At 49.8% G+C, this 17,822-nt stretch overlaps 1 protein-coding gene across 7 annotated transcripts in view; it reads right to left on the reverse strand.

Annotated features, from left to right (window-relative positions):
• The window catches only part of SIN3A (SIN3 transcription regulator family member A), an 822,316-nt gene that overhangs the window by 403,561 nt on the left and 400,933 nt on the right, over positions 1-17,822 (reverse strand). The window lies entirely within an intron of this gene.

The raw sequence follows: 17,822 nt of genomic DNA on the forward strand, positions 1-17,822 counted from the left end.
CAGCGCCTTAAAACCTGCCCTCATCTCAAGCAGTAGCTATGCAAGAGGCCTCAGGAGGTTCCGGTGCTTCCACAGTGTGCGCTTTGTCCGCCATCGCAGTGGGAAGTGATGCAGTTCCCTCAGTCGTCTTCCCGAAAGGTAGGGTACTCTGTCTAGGATCTTTTCGTCCCATACCTTCAAGGTGGCGCCGTTCCTGAAATGGGCCCCGTCAATCAAATGAGTCATGAATATGGCGGGGGCAAATGGAACTGGCCATGAACGCCTCGGGCAACGTGGGCACTCTGGGCTGTAAGGTAACAGCTGTGCACGGTACGGTCGACAGTTCCCGGCTTTTGGGGAGATCAGGAGACCAGCAGGAGCAGTCCCATCAGTTGCAGGGCAGGTGAGTCGCACCCGAAGCTCCACTGGGATCGGATGGCAGTGTTGCAGGGCAGGCGTAGTGCTGATAACGTGAGGGTCTGATGCCGCATGCGGTGTGCCTCTGGCCTGGCGCGTTGCTTGCAGTAATGGAGGTACAGTTCAAAATGGCCCCGGCGGGCACACAGCAATGTCACAGCAAGGAGCATTAGACGGTCGCACCACCCCTCCCCAACGGTCCGTCCACCGCCCCAGACCGGCGCCCCAGACCGGCGCCCCAGCCCCCAACGGCTTCGGCGCGTGGGCCCTGTCCCCACCGCGTCGGTATATCTCCCGCTGTATCTATGGGGGGGCGGGGAAGCCGACCCGAGCGCAGACCGCGGGCACCGGCTGTCGGCTGGAAGGGGGGATTCAAAGTGCGCCGCCTAACTCACCCGGGGTCCCGTAGACGAGGGTCTCAGCCTCGGCAGTCTCCCGCGGGGAGCCTCGTAGTTTGGGCCCGCCCAGGCGCTCGAGGTTGCAGCGCCGGCAGGCCCGGTCCTCCAGTCGGTTGGTCGCTCTGCTGGTCCGTCTGGGCCTGGATCAATGTACTTTGCTCCGAAGGAGCAGCGACGCATCCGCTGTCCACAACCACTGAAATGGGGCGGATTACACCGCCAATTACGGGGGAAATCGCCGCTAGGCCAGTCTGATGTGGAGAGCCTCTCTACCTGGTGGTCATCTTCGCCGCCGGCTTGGCCACGCCCGAGCGATGCTAGTCTTGAATCAAACACTTTGATTTTATTTTAAAATGTACACTAGTCAAAGCTGCAGAATGCCCTTGAATGGTTCTGTCCAAGTTATACAACAAATGGCTAACTATCTATTCAGAACAATCCAAGTTAAAATAATTTTGATAGTCTATATACATGACAAATAAAATGGACCATTGGAGTTTTAGTTCTCGCGTGCGTTGCAGCGCGAAGTGCTGCTTGCTCGGCAAGAGATTTTGTGGAGGAGGGCTTTACAGAAAGGGACTTGAAGCCCAGCCCCTCATTTCCATTGGCTGGCATCACCGTTTATGCTAAACGGTGGCCTGCCATTAGAAATGAGGATTTTTGGTTAACGCCCTTTCGCCTCCGATCCGGACTGGGTCGCCTGCTTTGCTGCTGTTGCAAAGCACTTTCTTATCTTTATGGAGCCAAGTGTTTCTAATTAGAAACACATGGCCCCATAAAGACAAGAGAGCCCCATGCTCTGGCTGTAGCGCGGTCATCTTTTACTTTCAGAACCGCGCTTGTTAGTTTTGTTGATGGTTAGATGCGAGTGCGCATACCCTGTTTGATTGTATAAGTAGGGGCGTCCGTGTGCCCCTACACTTTTAAGCGCACTATAAGGGCGGGATTGTGCATCCTAGTGTGTGTGTATTTTTAATTTTTTTTGTTATCTGCACAATGTGTGCTTGCGTGTTTATTTGTGCGGTCTGTGCTTCAGTTTCCCTCCTTAGATATACGCATCTACTCATTAACAAGGCAGAACACTCAAGTCAACTCGTGTTGCGAGTGTGTATTTTGTGGGTGAGTGTAAGAAACTGTCTCTATATATACTGCACCAAAGTGAGGTACAGTGTGTATAGAGTCCAAGGGTCTCCAGAGGTTTGGCAGAGGTTAAAGTTAGATAGAACCTTACTCTCTAAAGTGGTAGCTTGGTCGAGCAGTAAGGCAGTATCAGAGGACTGTGTTAAGCATTTGATGTACACACTCAAGTCAGCAAATGAATTCACACACTCAAGAACTGAATTCTAGGCCAAATGTTGTTGTATAAAAAATATACTGTTGTTTTATTTCTAGATCCAAGCAAGCCTGGCACAGGTAAGCATAAAAATACTTTGCAGTAGTAGATTACTTGTATGAACACAGTTCAAAATTGCAGTATAACTTGTACTGATTTTGGTTACAGTTTAAGTAAGCAGTTTGCAACACTTAGCAGGTATAGGACATTCGAATGAATGGGCTTTTTAAGTAAAATGCAATTAATTACTTTTCAGATTACTTTTGCTAACACAGGGCTGGATCCTAGATTCAGCACTGGGACATTTCCTGAAAAAGGTTCAGTAAATTCATTTTAGTTTGAGGTACGATTTTTAAAGAATATTATTGTATTTCAAAAGTTGACAGAAAATGTTTCACATAGAATCACCAATGTTACCCTATGGGAGGAAATTCACTTAGCAGGTAAGTTACTTTAACAATACTTTTCTTACTCAGTGCTGGATACCTAGATTCAGCACTGGGACATCTCCTGAAAACAGTTGAGAAAATGCGTTTGTTAATCGTGTGATTTTTAAGGAATATTCTCAGTTTTCAAAAGTCGACACTTAGAAACTTTTTGGGAGAAAAAGTGTCAATGTTATTCTATGAGGAAAAAGAGGTTATCGGTTTCCAGGTAGGTAATCGGTCTTTTGAGTTAGGGTTCTGGGGTAAGACTCAGGGGTCTCCCAGGGTCAGAGATGCACTGTTGTTGCACCCCCAGGGGCACTAGGGCGGCCGGGTGCAGAGTGTTGAGGCCCAATGTTAAGCTATGGAGGATAGGGGGACTCCGGTTGGTGGCTGCTGGCAAGCAGGCCACGGGGTTGTGGGAGCAAAGCTCCTAGGGTTAAGCTCAGAGCAAGTTGGGGACCAAGTTAGCACCAAAGGAGCACCCTCGGCGGCACTAGGGCGGCCGGGTGCAGGGTGCGGTTTTGAGGTCGGGTGCCCTGTTGATTTCAATGGAGATTCTCCAGACAAAGAAACACTGCAGGCTCGGGGACGAGGATCTTCCAGGAGTGACCACCACTTTGAGGGGTAAGTTGGGATGTAGAGGGTTGGTTAGGCATTGCTGGTTTGGGCACAAAAGGCCGTGGGGCGTCGGGTGCAGGCGTGCCTTGGGACGTTGGATTTTCTTACCCGCTCTGGTCGCTGTAGGGGGGGATCCTCTGGATTGAGGCTGCAGGCGTCATCAGGAGGCTTGAGGCAAGTCAGGGGTCGCCGGATCTCGGGTCAGGATCGCCGGGGGGGGACCTCCTTGTGCTATTTGTCCACTTGAGCTCGGGCTGGATTCGGCGGTTGCAGAGTGTGCGGGATTCGCGGTTACTGGCTGGCACCAGAAGCTGCAGTTCAAACACGTCCGGTGTTCGTGGGAGAATGAGCTTGGAAAGTGAAGGCAGGTAGGTCCTCCGGGGTTTTTGAGGTTGCTGTCCGCTGGACACGGCGGGGTTTTGCAGGAGCAGGTTCGAGGGGAGACAGGCCGGTAGGGCTTGGGCCAAGTCAGTGGGCGTCGTCCTCTTGTTAGCTCTGCACGGCTTCTCGTCCTTCTCTTCTTTTTCTTGTAGTTGCTGGATCGGAGGAAGGAGCGTTCAGGGTACCCTCTAAATACTAAATTTAGGGGGGTTACAGGTAGGTAAAGGGCAGGGACCAGTGGGTCCCTTCCCTGGGGGGGGGGGGGGGACACCCTCTATTCTGCCACTGTCCAGTGGGAGTGGGGCAGGAGCATGTCCCTGGGTGGCTGAGTCCCCCCCATTCTCGAGATGGCGGGGACTCGAGGTTGTGCTTCACCTCGCCTCCCCCACCTGAGGGGTGGAGTTGGCAGAGGCGGGCACACCCTTTCCTCACTTGTTTTTCCCGCCGGTTCTCCCGCCCAAAGTGGGGGGTAGAACCAGTGGGGACCAGTTGCTGAAAGCAGCAAATGGTCTGGAGAGGCTCACAAAGGCGACATGCCTTTGAAGCTTCCCCTTCGTGAACCCTGCCCATCCTGCGGGAGGAGGCTTGGCACCTTGTCCCAGGATGTGGATTGTTTCCGGTCCCCCGAGAGCAGCAAGCTCTCGACCCAAGGGTCCAGATACATGTCTGGTGGTGGCAGCCTAAGCAGCCACTCAACCAGGTCACTAGTAGTTGGTCGAATTTCAGGGGGCATCTCTAAGATGCCCTCCGTTGTGCATTTTACATTAAATCCCACACTGGCATCAGTGTGGTTTTATTGTGCTAGGAAGTTTGATACCAAACTTCCCAGTCTTCAGTGTAGCCATTATGGTGCTGTGGAATTCGTAATGACAAACTCCCAGCACCATATACTCTTAATGGCAGCACTGCCCTAACAGTGCCCTGGAATGGACTTGGGCACTGTAGGGGTACAGGGCTCATGCACCTGTACCCTCACCACTGGCATAGGGCACCAGCTAGAGGGGTGACTGATGTATGCCAGGGCAGTGGTTTGTGGGCATGGCACACAGGGATGTGTGCCATGTCGGTTCTTCACTTTGTTCTGCACCAAGACACGCAGCCTGCAAAGGTAGGGTGTGAGTGTCAGGGTACAGGACCTCTAAGGGTGGCACAACAAGTGCTGCAGCCCTTAGACGCCTTCTCCGGTCACAGTGCCTTGGGTACCTGTGGTACCATTTACCGGGGCTGACATGTGGCCAGAAATGCCAACTGGGTTTATTTTGGGAAAAGAACACAGGCCCTGGGAACCTTAATGGCAGGGACCCAGGGCACACCAACAAAAAGTGCATCAGTAGCCAGGCAAAAAGTGGGGGGTTACTGCAACAGAAACCCACTTTCCTACAGTGAGCATGTACGTATTTGTTTGTCTGTGAACTGTATGTGTCTCTCCTTAGAGTGTTGCATACAAGCACACCTATTCTAACCAGGGGGTGTGTGCTTAAAGTGAGAGAAGTCAAAGTGTGTGTGGGTGTTTGCGAGTGCGTACGTCAAAATACGCTAGTGTGTGTAGAATCGCCATTTGGTGAGTGTAAATGGGTGTTTTGTTGATCTCTGTGTGTTGGAGAGTCAATGTTGTGCGCCTGCTGGTCTGCTGTCTTGGACAAGTCAATCTTAAGACACAACAAAAGCATAACACCGACTTGAGCGTCTGAATTTAGGACAGACGCACTGTTTCATTAGGCGTTCTTTCTGCCTAGGACATTCTGAGATTTGCTCGAAAAGAGTGCATTTCTGAATGGATTATCTCGCACATGGGCTCCTCGAGTCAGGTCCAGTGCTTCTCGGAGGAGTAAGGTAGCAGTGAATGCCGGTCACTGTCCCAGGCACATCTATACTAAAAGTAAGACCAGTTAGAATATGAGCCATTGCTACACCACTTGTCAGTGGTGGATTACCCTGTTTCTCAAGATTCCAAGTTGTTCACAAACGAAGAAGATAGATTTCACTTTTTCGTAAGTGCAGAGCAAAGTTGTTTGTAAATATATACTGCGCAAGGCAACAACAAGTTTTTGACATCCTACAGCAAAACACTTCCTAAGTGTGCACCTGGCACATCGACCAGAGAGAAGCAGAAGTGTGCATGCCACGCTAGTATGAAGAAATGTCTGAGCTGACTTGCACAATCTTCAGATATATGCGTGGGTCGGCCAGAGTTCCTCAAAATCTCGAACAGCCAATTCGTTCAAGGGTGGGCGATAAGCGTGACATTACAGTTAGTTAATGCAGCACAGTGCTTTTTGCTATTGTGAGAACTTGTCATGATATACTGGAGCTCTGCATGCATGTTTTACCTCTGTAACAATATACTATTACCAATACACGCTGCAGAGCGCCGTCTGCACCATATCCATTCTCACTCGAGTTACAATAGGAGCACCGCACTGCACCACTTCGATACTACACATATGGACCACGACCTCCGCCCACTTTACCGTCAAATGGCTGTGATATTACATATGGGGTGGCAGAGAGATCGTGCTTTTGAGCGCACAGATGATAGACGGAGGGGAACAGAGTGTGTGAGCACGAGTGGGGCTAGAGAGACGGGGAGGGTTGTAGGTGTGTACCTGTAGAGAGAAAAACAAGACAAATGGAAAAAAGAGTGGGAGAGTAACGGGGAGAAATTGAAAATGCAAGCCAGAAAGAGACCGACAATATACATGGAAGGACAGATACAGCAATAAAGTGAGAGAATGCCCAAAGACACACCCGAAATGGGGATAGCCAACATTATGGATGGCACAGCAGAGCCCGGAGGCACAAGATAGCGGACTAACCAGCAGGTGATTCCCCTACCTTGGGCCCGGCCTGCCATCTTATCCTACATGAAGTGTGCAGGAGGAGAGGTGGGGGTCGGCCAGAGTGGTCGATAGGCCTAGCCAGAGGGCAACACAGGTAAAAGGCGCAGCTAGGCAAACATCGGACTCTTTGCTCCAACCCTGCTTGCAGCAGAGACCGTGGCCTCCGCACACACGGAGACCCGCAGTTTAGAAGCTACTGCATGGCGGGGTATCTCTTCTTTACTCAGCCACCCATTCCCGAAGTTAGTAGACTCAATTTGAAGTAAGTTTTTCATGTTATGTTATGTCAGGTTCCTCCCGTCATAGGTATGAAGCTGTTGTGAGCTGCAGTCGTTTTCAACTCTCCGTTTCTGCTTCAGGTAGATCCTATGTTCGTTATATTAGTTTAATTTGTTATGTTATGTTTTTTGTCATATTAAGACGAGGTGAGTTCATGGTTTTCGGGTAGTTACAGAGGACAGAAATGTCTTGTGGACCTCAAAGTGGGTGCTTTTCAGGGGTTGGACTAGTTGCTTTCTTTGTCCCTTACCCCACATTTCAGTCATGCGCAGTTGGCGCTTCGAAACACTGACTTTTTGGTGATGTTTTTGGGATGGGTCTGCGCCAGGGGACCATTGCCACGTTGCCCAGACTAGCTCACCAGCGGGTGTAAGGGGTGCCCCAGGTAGGGTTGCTCTGTGGTGAGCAGGCCTCCTGCTCTACTATAAACAGCAAATATTCCCTTAAGAACAGTTGTGCTACTCACGCCCTGAGTAGAGCCCCCAGAGGGGTTAGGAAGGTCTGAGGTGTTGGCGGCAGAGTCGAAGGGTAAACCGCAAGTTCACAGAATGATTTTTGATCTACAGGGAAGTATAGGAGTTGTAGGTGACTCAATGTCGAGCAGACTATATATTGCGAGGAAAAAAACTGTGCTGCAACCTGTATATAAGTGCTATACGGTGATGATGTGAATTTGTATTTATGTTAACTCAATAATGAATATGCTACTTACCAGTATGCATCTGTTCTTGGCATGTAAGGCTGCTGACATTCATATCTGTGCATAGATCGCCGCCTAGTGTTGGGTCCGGATGTTTGCACGTTGTTGTCCTGGAAGAGTCTTCGAGGTATCCTGGGATAGGTGACTCCTCCCCTGGACTACAGTGCGCATGGGCATCCTCTCCATCCTCAGATTGTTTTTCGCCATTGTGGCAGTGATGGAGTCGATACAGAAAAGTGATGACCATGCTTACAGTAATTCTGAGAGCTGCAGCTGCTACAGGCGCCGGGGAGGAGGGAGGGCGATATGAATGTCAGCAGCCCTACATGCCAAGAACAGATGCATACTGGTAAGTAGCATATTCAGTTCGAGGCATGTGGGCTGCTGAATTCATATCTGTGCATAGAATGTATAGCTTTGCCCTCTATTAGCGGCGGCTACCAGTGCCAGCTGCAGCGGTCTGAAAAAGGGTTTTGAGAACAGCCTGTCCTACAGCTGCCTGCTGTTTTGCACATCTACACAATAGTGTTTGGTAAATGTGTGTGTGGTGGACCAGGTGGCTGCTCTACATATATCATGCAGGGGAATATTTCCTAGAAAAGCCATGGAGGCCCCTAACTTACGTGTTGAGTGGGCTCGTGGGGGAATAGTTAATGTGCGTTTTGCCTTTTGATAACAAATTTGAATACACTTAACTATCCATCTGGCTATCCCTGCTTTGGAGATGGCGTTACCCTTGTGGTGTGGGGCAAAGGCAACGAACAGTTGTTTTGTCTTCCTAAAGGGTTTAGTCCTGTCGATGTAGTACATGAGGGCCCTCCTTACGTCTAGTGTATGGAGTGCTCGTTCCGCGACAGTTTGTGGGTTTTGGAAGAAAACGGGCAGTTCAATAGTTTGATTCATGTGGAACTGCGAGATTACCTTGGGCATGAATTTGGGGTTGGTACGTAGTACGACCCTGTTGGCGTGAACCTGTATAAATGGCTCTTGAACTGTTAGTGCCTGGAGTTCACTAACCCTTCTTAAAGAAGTGATTGCTACCAGGAAAGCTACTTTCCAGGTGAGGAATTGAATCTCGCATGAGTGTAGAGGTTCAAAGGGTGGACCCATCAGGCGTGTGAGGACCAGGTTTAGGTTCCACATTGGAGCCGGTGGGTGGCTTGGTGGAATGACTCGTTTGAGTCCTTCCAAGAATGCTTTGATGGCAGGCACTCTGAATAGTGAGAGGTGCTGCCTGGTTTGCAGATAGGCTGATATTGCGGTCAAATGGACACGTATAGAGGTGTACGCCAGATTGCATCGGTATAGGTGTAAGAGGTAACAAATGATGTTTTGGATGGATGCGTCCAGCAGGTTAATGTCATTATTACTGCAATAAATGACGAACCTTTTCCATTTGGCTGCATAGCAAGCTCTTGTAGTGGGTCTCCTGGCCTCCTTGATGATGTCCATACAGTCAGGTGGCAGGTTGAGGTAGCCAAACTCTAGGACTTCAGGAGCCAGATTGCCAGGTTCAGCTGTTGCGGATCTGGGTGCTGAATCTCTCCATGGTTCTACGTCAAATGCGCGGGTTTGATCCGCAGCCTTTGATGCGGCACCACGGAAAGTTCGAGGAAGGTGGTGTACCATGGCTGGCGTGCCCACGTAGGAGCAACTAGGACGAGTGTCAGGGAGTGTTGTCTGAGTTTGCGAGCCACCAGCGGTATCAACGGCGCTGGGGGAAAAGCGTACGCAAATCTGCCGGACCAGTTCATCCATATCGCATTGCCCTGCGACTGCCGATGTGGGAACCTGGCGGCAAAGCTTTGGCATTTTGCGTTTTCGCTTGTGGCGAAGAGGTCTATCTCTGGATGACCCCACTGCTGGAAGTACGGTTGGAGTACTGATGGGTGTAACTCCCACTCGTGCATCTGGTGGCTGTGTCTGCTGAGCAGATCCGCCATCTGGTTGTCCTTGCCCGGGAGGTGCTCTGCCATGAGGAACATGTTCCTCTGAATGGCCCACTTCCACATGCTCTGAGCCAGATGAGACAACTGTGGAGAGTGTGTTCCTCCCTGCTTCTGTATGTAGTACATGGCAGTCATGTTGTCCGTCCGGATCAACACGACTTTGTTGCACAGATGTACTTTGAATGCCTTCATGGCCAGGAAGATTGCCATCAGTTCCAGAAGGTTGATGTGCATCTTCTTCTGTTGTGTCGTCCATAGTCCCTGCACTGTGTAGTGGAGTACATGAGCTCCCCATCCCTGGAGAGACGCGTCCGCTGTCAGTACTATTTGTGGAACAGGCTCTTGGAACGGTCGGCCCTTGCAAAGGTTTTGAGGATTCCACCAATGCAGAGAGTTGTATGCCCGACCGCTCACCAACACTAGGTCTTTCAACTGTCCTTGAGCCTGATTCCACTGACGTGCTAAGCACTCCTGAAGCAGGCGCATATGTAATCTCGCGTGTGGGACTATGAAAATGCAGGAGGCCATCATGCCTATCAACTGCATGAACACTTGTGCTGGAAGTGAGTGTTGGGGTTTGAACCTGGAGATCAGCATTTGCATGCTGTTGATCCTCACTAAATTTGGCTGAGCTGTGGCCGCCAGAGTGTCTATAGTCGCACCTAGGTACTGTTGTACGTGTGCGGGCTGGAGATGGGATTTTGGGTAATTTAGTGAGAACCCCAGACTGTGAAGGAGGTGAATGGTGCGGGACATGTGGCTGGCACATTGCTGGGCTGACTTCGCTTGAACGAGCCAGTCGTCCAGGTAAGGGTAGACGTGTATGTGCTGCCTCCGTAGATGTGCCGCCACAGTAGCTAGGCACTTTGTAAACACCCTTGGTGCCGTTGTCACGCCGAAGGGAAGGACTCTGAATTGGTAGTGCTGTCCTTGAACAGTGAACCTGAGGTATTTTTTGTGTGATGGGTGAATGGGTATGTGGAAATACGCATCCTTGAGGTCCAGTGTGGCTAGAAAGTCTCCCTGCTTGAGCAGCGGGAGGACTTGCTGGAGAGTGAGCATGTGAAAATGCTCGGAAAGAATGTATCTGTTTAGGGGTCTCAGGTCTAATATAGGTCTGAGTGACCCGTCCTTCTTCGGTATTAAAAAGTACAGGGAGTACACCCCCGTATCTTGCTCGTGGACGGGTACGACCTCTATTGCGCCTTTTAGAAGCATGCTTTGCACCTCCTGCTGTAAGAGCGTTAAGTGCTCTGAGGACATAGGACGGTTTCTTGGAGGAATTGTGGGTGGAGTGGAGGTTAGCTCTAGACAGTAACCGTATTTGACAATATCTTTGACCCACCTGTCCGTGGTGATTGAGTTCCACGTGGACAGGAACCTTTGTAGCCTTCCCCCGACAGGTGTTATGTGGTCGGGAGGAAGGGAGAGGGCGTCACTGCTTGTTCTTGGGGGAGGACCTGGTGTTGCCGTAGCCGCGTCCTCTTCCCTTTGTACTGGAGCCACGATATCCACCCCGGGTGTTTTTATCGTAGGTGGTTTGTGTATTGCCCTTGTTGTATGTCTGCTGTGACCCCTGTCCTCTACCTGCTCCTCTATTTCCGGGGCGACGAAAGGAGCTGCTCCGAAAGGACTGAGTCTGGAGAGCCCCCATGGACTTTGCGGTGTCCGTGTCCTTTTTTATTTTCTCAAGGGTGGTGTCAACCTCCGGTCCGAATAAATAGTCGGGGTTGACAGGCTGGTTGAGTATATTATTTTGCACCTCCGGTTTGAATCCGGAGATCCGCAACCAGGCATGTCGTCGCAGCATGACGCTTGTGTTAATGGCCCTGGCAGCCGTGTCTGCGGCATCTAGTGCACACTTGATGGAAGCATTTGTGAGTAGCTGTCCCTCTCTGATAAGAATTTCTGCACCTTCTTTGTACTGGTCAGGGAGATGTTGGAGTAGTTGTTCCAATGTGTCATAGTGCGCTCTATCGTAGCGAGCGAGGAGCGCTTGAGTGTTGGCTATGCGCCATATGTTGGCAGCCTGGGCGGCAACTCGCTTGCCGGAGGTCTCTAGCACCTTGGACTCTTTGTCCGGGGGAGGAGCGTCACCTGTCGTCTGCGAGTGTGCCCTCTTGCGAGCATTCGCTACGACAATGGAGTCCAGTGGTAATTGGCCTCTGATGTAAGTAGGGTCCGCAGGCGCCGATCTGTATTTCTTATCGATCCTGGGGTTTATCACTCGTGCCCTGGTGGGTTCTTTGAAGATGTCCTTGGCTGGTTTGAGGACCCCTTTCAACATGGGCAGAGTTTTTACATGTCTTTCTGAGGATGCGAAGGTGTCCATAAGAAAGTCGTCCTCAATGGTGTCAGAGTGAAGCTGCACTCCATGATTATTTGCGGCACGTTCGATAAGAGCGTTGAATGCTGCAGTGTCCTCTGTGGGAGATGTTTTCGCCCCATAGAGTTGTGGGTCCTGTGCATCTAGAGGTGCACCTGGATCTACAGGGTCGCCCCAAGTTTGATCAGGGTCCTGTTGGTAATCAGGGTCTATGTCTCCGTGGTAGGGGACTTGGTCACCCATGTAGTCCTCCAACACATCCGTGTCGGAGTGTGTGGGAGAGAATGATTGTGGATCCTGGTAGGGCGAGTGGTAAGATTCGCTTAGGAGAGGTTCTGAGTCCAAAGGCAGCTTCCTTTTTAGTGGGATCCGGAAAGGGTCCAAAGGTGGCTCCGAAGTTATCCTCCGTTCGTGGATAACCATCCTGCCGGTGTTGGCGTCGATGACATGTGACGGAGACGCCTCAGCAGGTGTAGTTGTGGAGTGGGTGACCCGTGTCCTGAGTTGGAATATTTTTGGGATCGTGGACGGAGGCAGGCCAAAAGTAATGTTGGCTGGCGCCGAAGAGGCTGCTGGAGCTTTTATTGGGCCGGAGCCCGACGTGTCCTGGAGGACCGTTTTGGTTTTGCTGCTTTGTGCTGCCCCAGGTCGCACTTGGAGCGCCTTTGAGGCTTTCGCGCCGACCAGGTCTGTAGAGGCGGTCGTCGACTTTTTCGGCGCCGGCGGGTCATCGAGTCGAGGGGCGGGAATGGCCGTCGACGTCTTCGATGCATGAGGCTTCGGTGTTGCCGTGGAAGCGATGTGAGACGCAGCCGGCAGTGTGACCTTTGGTGTCGGAGTCGATGGCATCGACGCCGGGAACCGATCAGGTTTGTTGGCACCGAAGGCCTTTTTCCGTATGCCGACTCCGACGTCGGCCGCTTCAAGTTCGGCACCGAAGTCTGGCTTGGTGCGCTCTGTGCCGACGCGCTTCGCTGGCGTCGAAGGTGTGGAAGGCCTCGATCCGACCAGCGCCACTTTTGGTTTCGGTTTCGATTGAACCAGTGCAGCTTTCGGTTTCGGTTTGGAAGAAGGGAAACCAGCCGGTTTAGGTAATAATGGCTGCCGCTGAACGTCCGAGGCCGGGCTCGAGGGCGGGGCCGAAGAACTGCAGGAGAGGTCTCGGGTAAGGCCCGAAGGCGATCCCTCGACCGGAGCCATAGACTGTGGCACTGGGCTCTCTTCAGTCTGAACGGGTAGGCCTTGCTCGTCATTGGAGCTACTCTCTTCGGCCCCTAAGGCCTCATCGTAGTCTCCTACCTCGGTGTCGTCTTCATCTCTGCGAAAGAGTGATTCGTCGACGTCGTTCGATCCGGAGTCATGTTCGGAAACGGGACTGGAGGGTAGGATCTCCAATTCTTTGACATCTTCGGTCTCGGCGTTGAAGATGTCTGCCGGGGCCGGTGCCGCGTGCTGCGCTTCGAGTCTTGCCGCTCGTCGATTCCGTAGAGTCTTCTTGGAACGGAACCGGGCACAGGCCATGCATGTCGATTCGTCGTGATCCGGCGAAAGGCATTTGTTGCACACCGGATGGACGTCGATGTGGGGATATTTCGCATTGCATACCGGACATCTCTTGAACGGTGTCCTCGATTCCATCGTCGATGTCGTCGATGGGCAGGTAAGAAGCGAAAAGTCGGTGCTGAAAGTTGTTAAACTAACAAAGGAGTATCGAAACCGATCGAGAAAACAGTACCGACGCGAACTAAAGGCCTTTTGGCCTCGATAAAGTTTTTCCTAACTTGAGCTAAAATAGCACATCCGAACCCAATGGCGGAAAAAAACAATCTGAGGATGGAGAGGATGCCCATGCGCACTGTAGTCCAGGGGAGGAGTCACCTATCCCAGGATACCTCGAAGACTCTTCCAGGACAACAACGTGCAAACATCCGGACCCAACACTAGGCGGCGATCTATGCACAGATATGAATTCAGCAGCCCACATGCCTCGAACATATGGCTTCAGATTTCTATATCTCTAACCAAACAACAAAGGTTGGTCTCAGGCTGTCATTGGGAACGGGGAGATGTTTGTAGAGGGTGGTGATAGGAGGAGGCAATCTAGTGGATAAGGGAGAGAAGCAGAGAAAGCCAGCAAGATTGTATATGTTACTGAATGCACTCTTTAATTTTGTCGAATTTTGTGAAATTTAATTGGTTCAGAATCAATTTTCCTGGATTGTGCACCATTGCTTTGAGTAGGAAATGCCTTTCAAGAACAGTGAAATCACCAATGTGACACATTTTGTCCTGTTGTGTGATAGTAGCTCACATTCGTTTTCAGACAACAATCATTTTTTCATTTAAAGTGTAGTATCGTTAGGTACTAAAGTATTTGACTCCCACTGACGACTCAAGTGTACAGAAATTATTTATTCATGAACTAAAAAATTTATTCGCGAAAGTATCAAAATATAGCTGGACGAAACTGCCTGGCAAATTTGAGGAAAAAGAACTGCTTCTAGAATTGCGCTTCTGTACACGCACCTGTGGGGACACCCGTTTGAGATGGTGGTCGGGGGCAACCATCATTCCTTGGTGTCCTGACCCAGAACAATCTCCTTCCTGCTGGACGGCTCACACCACCCTCAAACAGCCATCTAGGAGGGGGCAACCACCAATCTTAGACCTATCCCCATACCATGTAGACCGTAAGGATTGCAACTAGAGAGTCCAGTGATATATCCCATGCACTCTGGCATGAGAGAGGCTAATAACCTCGGCCTCACGCACGGAAAGTTATGCAAGTTGTTACTCTTCTATAATAATTATTTAAGTTCAAGATTGCACAAACGTAATCCCCCTCATACGATCAAAAATAAACCCACAAAAAAACCTCCCTATCCAGTCAAATGATAAAAGGCCGGGACAATTTAGATTTTCACAGCCTGCTGGGCAGAAAATCTGGATTTTATTAAAGGCACGGAGGCTAATATTATGCAAATCGCCTTTATTGCCACAGCTAAGCAGTAACAATGAAGAGAATACAGGACTTCTGAACATTCTAGATATAGCATATCGTCCATGAGCACACAGCCATCATCCTTCTTTGTTGCTGCTGCTCACACAGATAAGTACCTCTTTCATTCATGCTTATTCAGTGCGTGTGTTCGCTTGATTTTGACTACTTGACGCATACCTGGGTCCAATTGACCCTATCATGCGATTACTTTCTTCTTTCCCTTTTGTTTTAAATGCCTCTTTTCTTTTGGCTCAAATCCCCCCGTTTTTTCTCTCTATTCTATAATGATAATGTAATTCCTTTTAATTTTAGATTGCATGACCCCCTTAACGCGCCTGCCGCTGTCTTCTCGGCCTTGTTCCGTTCCCGATATTATCTTTACACGAAATCTGGTGATTTCACCCTCACTCGCGTCCTTTGAACGACGCGACCTCATTCTCGCTGCCTAGCAACGCAGGGAGCGCGGCGGACATACCTGCCGTATGCGACCACGCTTCCTTTTTCCTCCAACCCGCTAACACATACGAGTTTGCTGCCCCAAGCGTGTATGTCCTCTTTACCCTTGAGCTCTGTAGAAGCAGCTCGGGTCCCGCGTTTCTCCACGAGACTCGGAGGCGTTTTAAATCTCTCGTTTCCCCTCCGCGGTCCACCTTTAATAGCGTACCGCGGAGGGGACGTGCTTTTGAGGAAAGGCCCTTAGTAGCGACCACGCTCGTATCCGTACCTGGTTGTCTGGGTTACAGCAGTAAACTTTGACAGTTGCTGCTGTCTAACTCGACATTGAAATTAACTTATAAACCCTCTCTTTCACATCTACAATCCAGGTATATTCTGTACCACTCAAAAAAAAAAGAAAAAAAAAAAAAAGAAGTTGGTAGGGTTGAACACATTTGTCTGGTGTATACTATCTCTACAAAAAAAAAAGGGGGGGGGGGCGAGGAGACAAGCTTGGACATACTTGTCTTTATATAATTATTCCCCCCCCCCCCCCTTTTTCGTTATGTTTTCCAACCCTGATACCACCCTAGAAGGAAAATTAGAGCTAATGGTTTCCAAAGCCATGGATAAAGTAATGACACCGCTAACAAAAAAATTGAAATGTTTACAAGGGCATGGCCCTCTACTAGCGGCACGCATAACTTAGGTGCAAAAGAAGGGACAGTTAAGGCCCCATAGAAAAGAGCCGCAGCAGAGCAACCTGGCTTAACCTCCAAAAGGACAAAGGTGTCATCGAAATCGGCTCAATCTCGCTTCCCAGGCGGAGACCAGAACGATGCCCCGGGCATCACAGAGGGGCAAGAGACAGGCCCACAGTCCCCTATACATATTGATAGAAACGAAGCGGAGATAGATCTCTCTTGCTCATCACCATTTGATTCGGACATTGAGGTCCAAGAAGACAATTCAATAGAAAATTCTGAAGAGGCAAGCAAGGCCTCAGGATCCAAAATGAGTATCACTGACCCTTTCGGAGATAATATGTTCGATCCATTGTTCATCAAACATCCCCTATCTCCCAAATGGCTACCGTCCCAACATGTAGCAGATTATATTAGCTTTTGGCTAAGAAGGGAGATCCCGAAAGAAGTAAGATCCAAGTTAAGATCAGAATACCCTCGTCCATCCCTTCCAGACAAAATAGCTTTCACCCCTGAACTCGACCCTAAGGTAGTCGCCTTTATAGTCAAAGGTGCAAAGGACCCAAGGAAGGGCATAGACAAGAGTCTTGGGTCATGTCAAGACCATCTACTTGATATAATTGGTCCCCTAACTAAAATATCTGACCTGGCCGTAAACGCCTATGTTGGTAGTATTCCTATTGATCCCAAGGAGTTACGTGAATGGGTCCAAAGATCCATCTGCCTTCTTGGCAATGCAAACGCTGCCATATCAAACGAACGAAGGAAGGGGATACTCCTTAAAATAGATCCCAAACTAATAGAGTTGGCTAACAAAGAGGCAGGACACACCTCACAAGGACTCCTATTCGGAGAAGACTTTATCCGCGATATGGCCAAATATGGTGGGGCGTTCAGCTCGATACAAAAGTTCCAAAGCGAAATTAAAAAAAGTGTTCCAAGACACAATTTTTGGACGGGCAGGGAGAATGCGTGGTGGATTCCCCAGCCGTGGACAATCCACCTCAAGACCCTTTCTGGGACGAGGATCTAGGTTCCAACTAACATCTTTCTACGGGAACCAAACCTTCTACGCTCAGAGACAAAGCAACAGGGGAAGATCATTTTGAGGCGAGAGGAAGAGCAGAAGTTTCTCAACAGGTAGGTGTATCGGCAGACCGTTCAGATACCCCTGTAATGGTGGGAGGGAGACTAGCCCTTTTCTCTGGCAACTGAACATTGATAACTCAAGACCCCTGCGTCCTACAAACCGTCAAAGGTTACAAAATAGACTTTACAGACGTTCCCTTCCAATCAAAAACACCCCACGAGATATTCTTCAAGAACAGAAAAAACTAGTATCTCAGGAAGTCAAGGATCTTCTCACCAAAGGGGCTATAAGAGAGAGCTCACAAACAGGTTTCATCAGCAATATTTTCTTGGTCGAAAAGAAAGACAAGACACAGAGACCTGTAATAAACTTAAAGTCTGAACGGGTGGGTATCTACCACCAGTTCAAGATGGAGGGAATACACCTCCTCAGAGCCGTATTGAGAAAAGGTGACTGGCTAACACACCTAGACTTAAAGGACGCCTACTTGACAATTACAATCTGGCCCCCACACAGGAAGTTCCTCCAATTCACCTAGGAGGGAAAACTCTTGGAATTTTGCAGTCTTCCATTTGGACTGTCATCAGCCCCTTGGTGCTTCACCAACGTCTTACGTCCGGTAGTAGCATGGCTTAGGGAAAGAGGTGTAAGACGAATAATCAATCTAGACGACATCCTTATCGTGGCTCAGTCCAAGGCGACAATTTCTCAACACATCTACCTTACTATCCGCCTTCTGGAGCATCTAGGCTTTGTCATAAATACAAAGAAAACTTGCATTATCCCTTCTCAAGAAACACAATTCCTGGGGTTCATGGTAAACACGATATCGGGAGAATTGAAGTCACCAAAGGAAAAGATAAAGAAACTCAGAAAGGAGTTAAAAAAGATACTTTCTCTGGAATTTTTCCCCTTGAGACTTTTAGCGAGAATTCTAGGTCTCC

This window comes from Triturus cristatus, chromosome 3_1 (genome assembly GCF_964204655.1).
Source record: "Triturus cristatus chromosome 3_1, aTriCri1.1, whole genome shotgun sequence".
Classification (NCBI taxonomy): domain Eukaryota; kingdom Metazoa; phylum Chordata; class Amphibia; order Caudata; family Salamandridae; genus Triturus; species Triturus cristatus.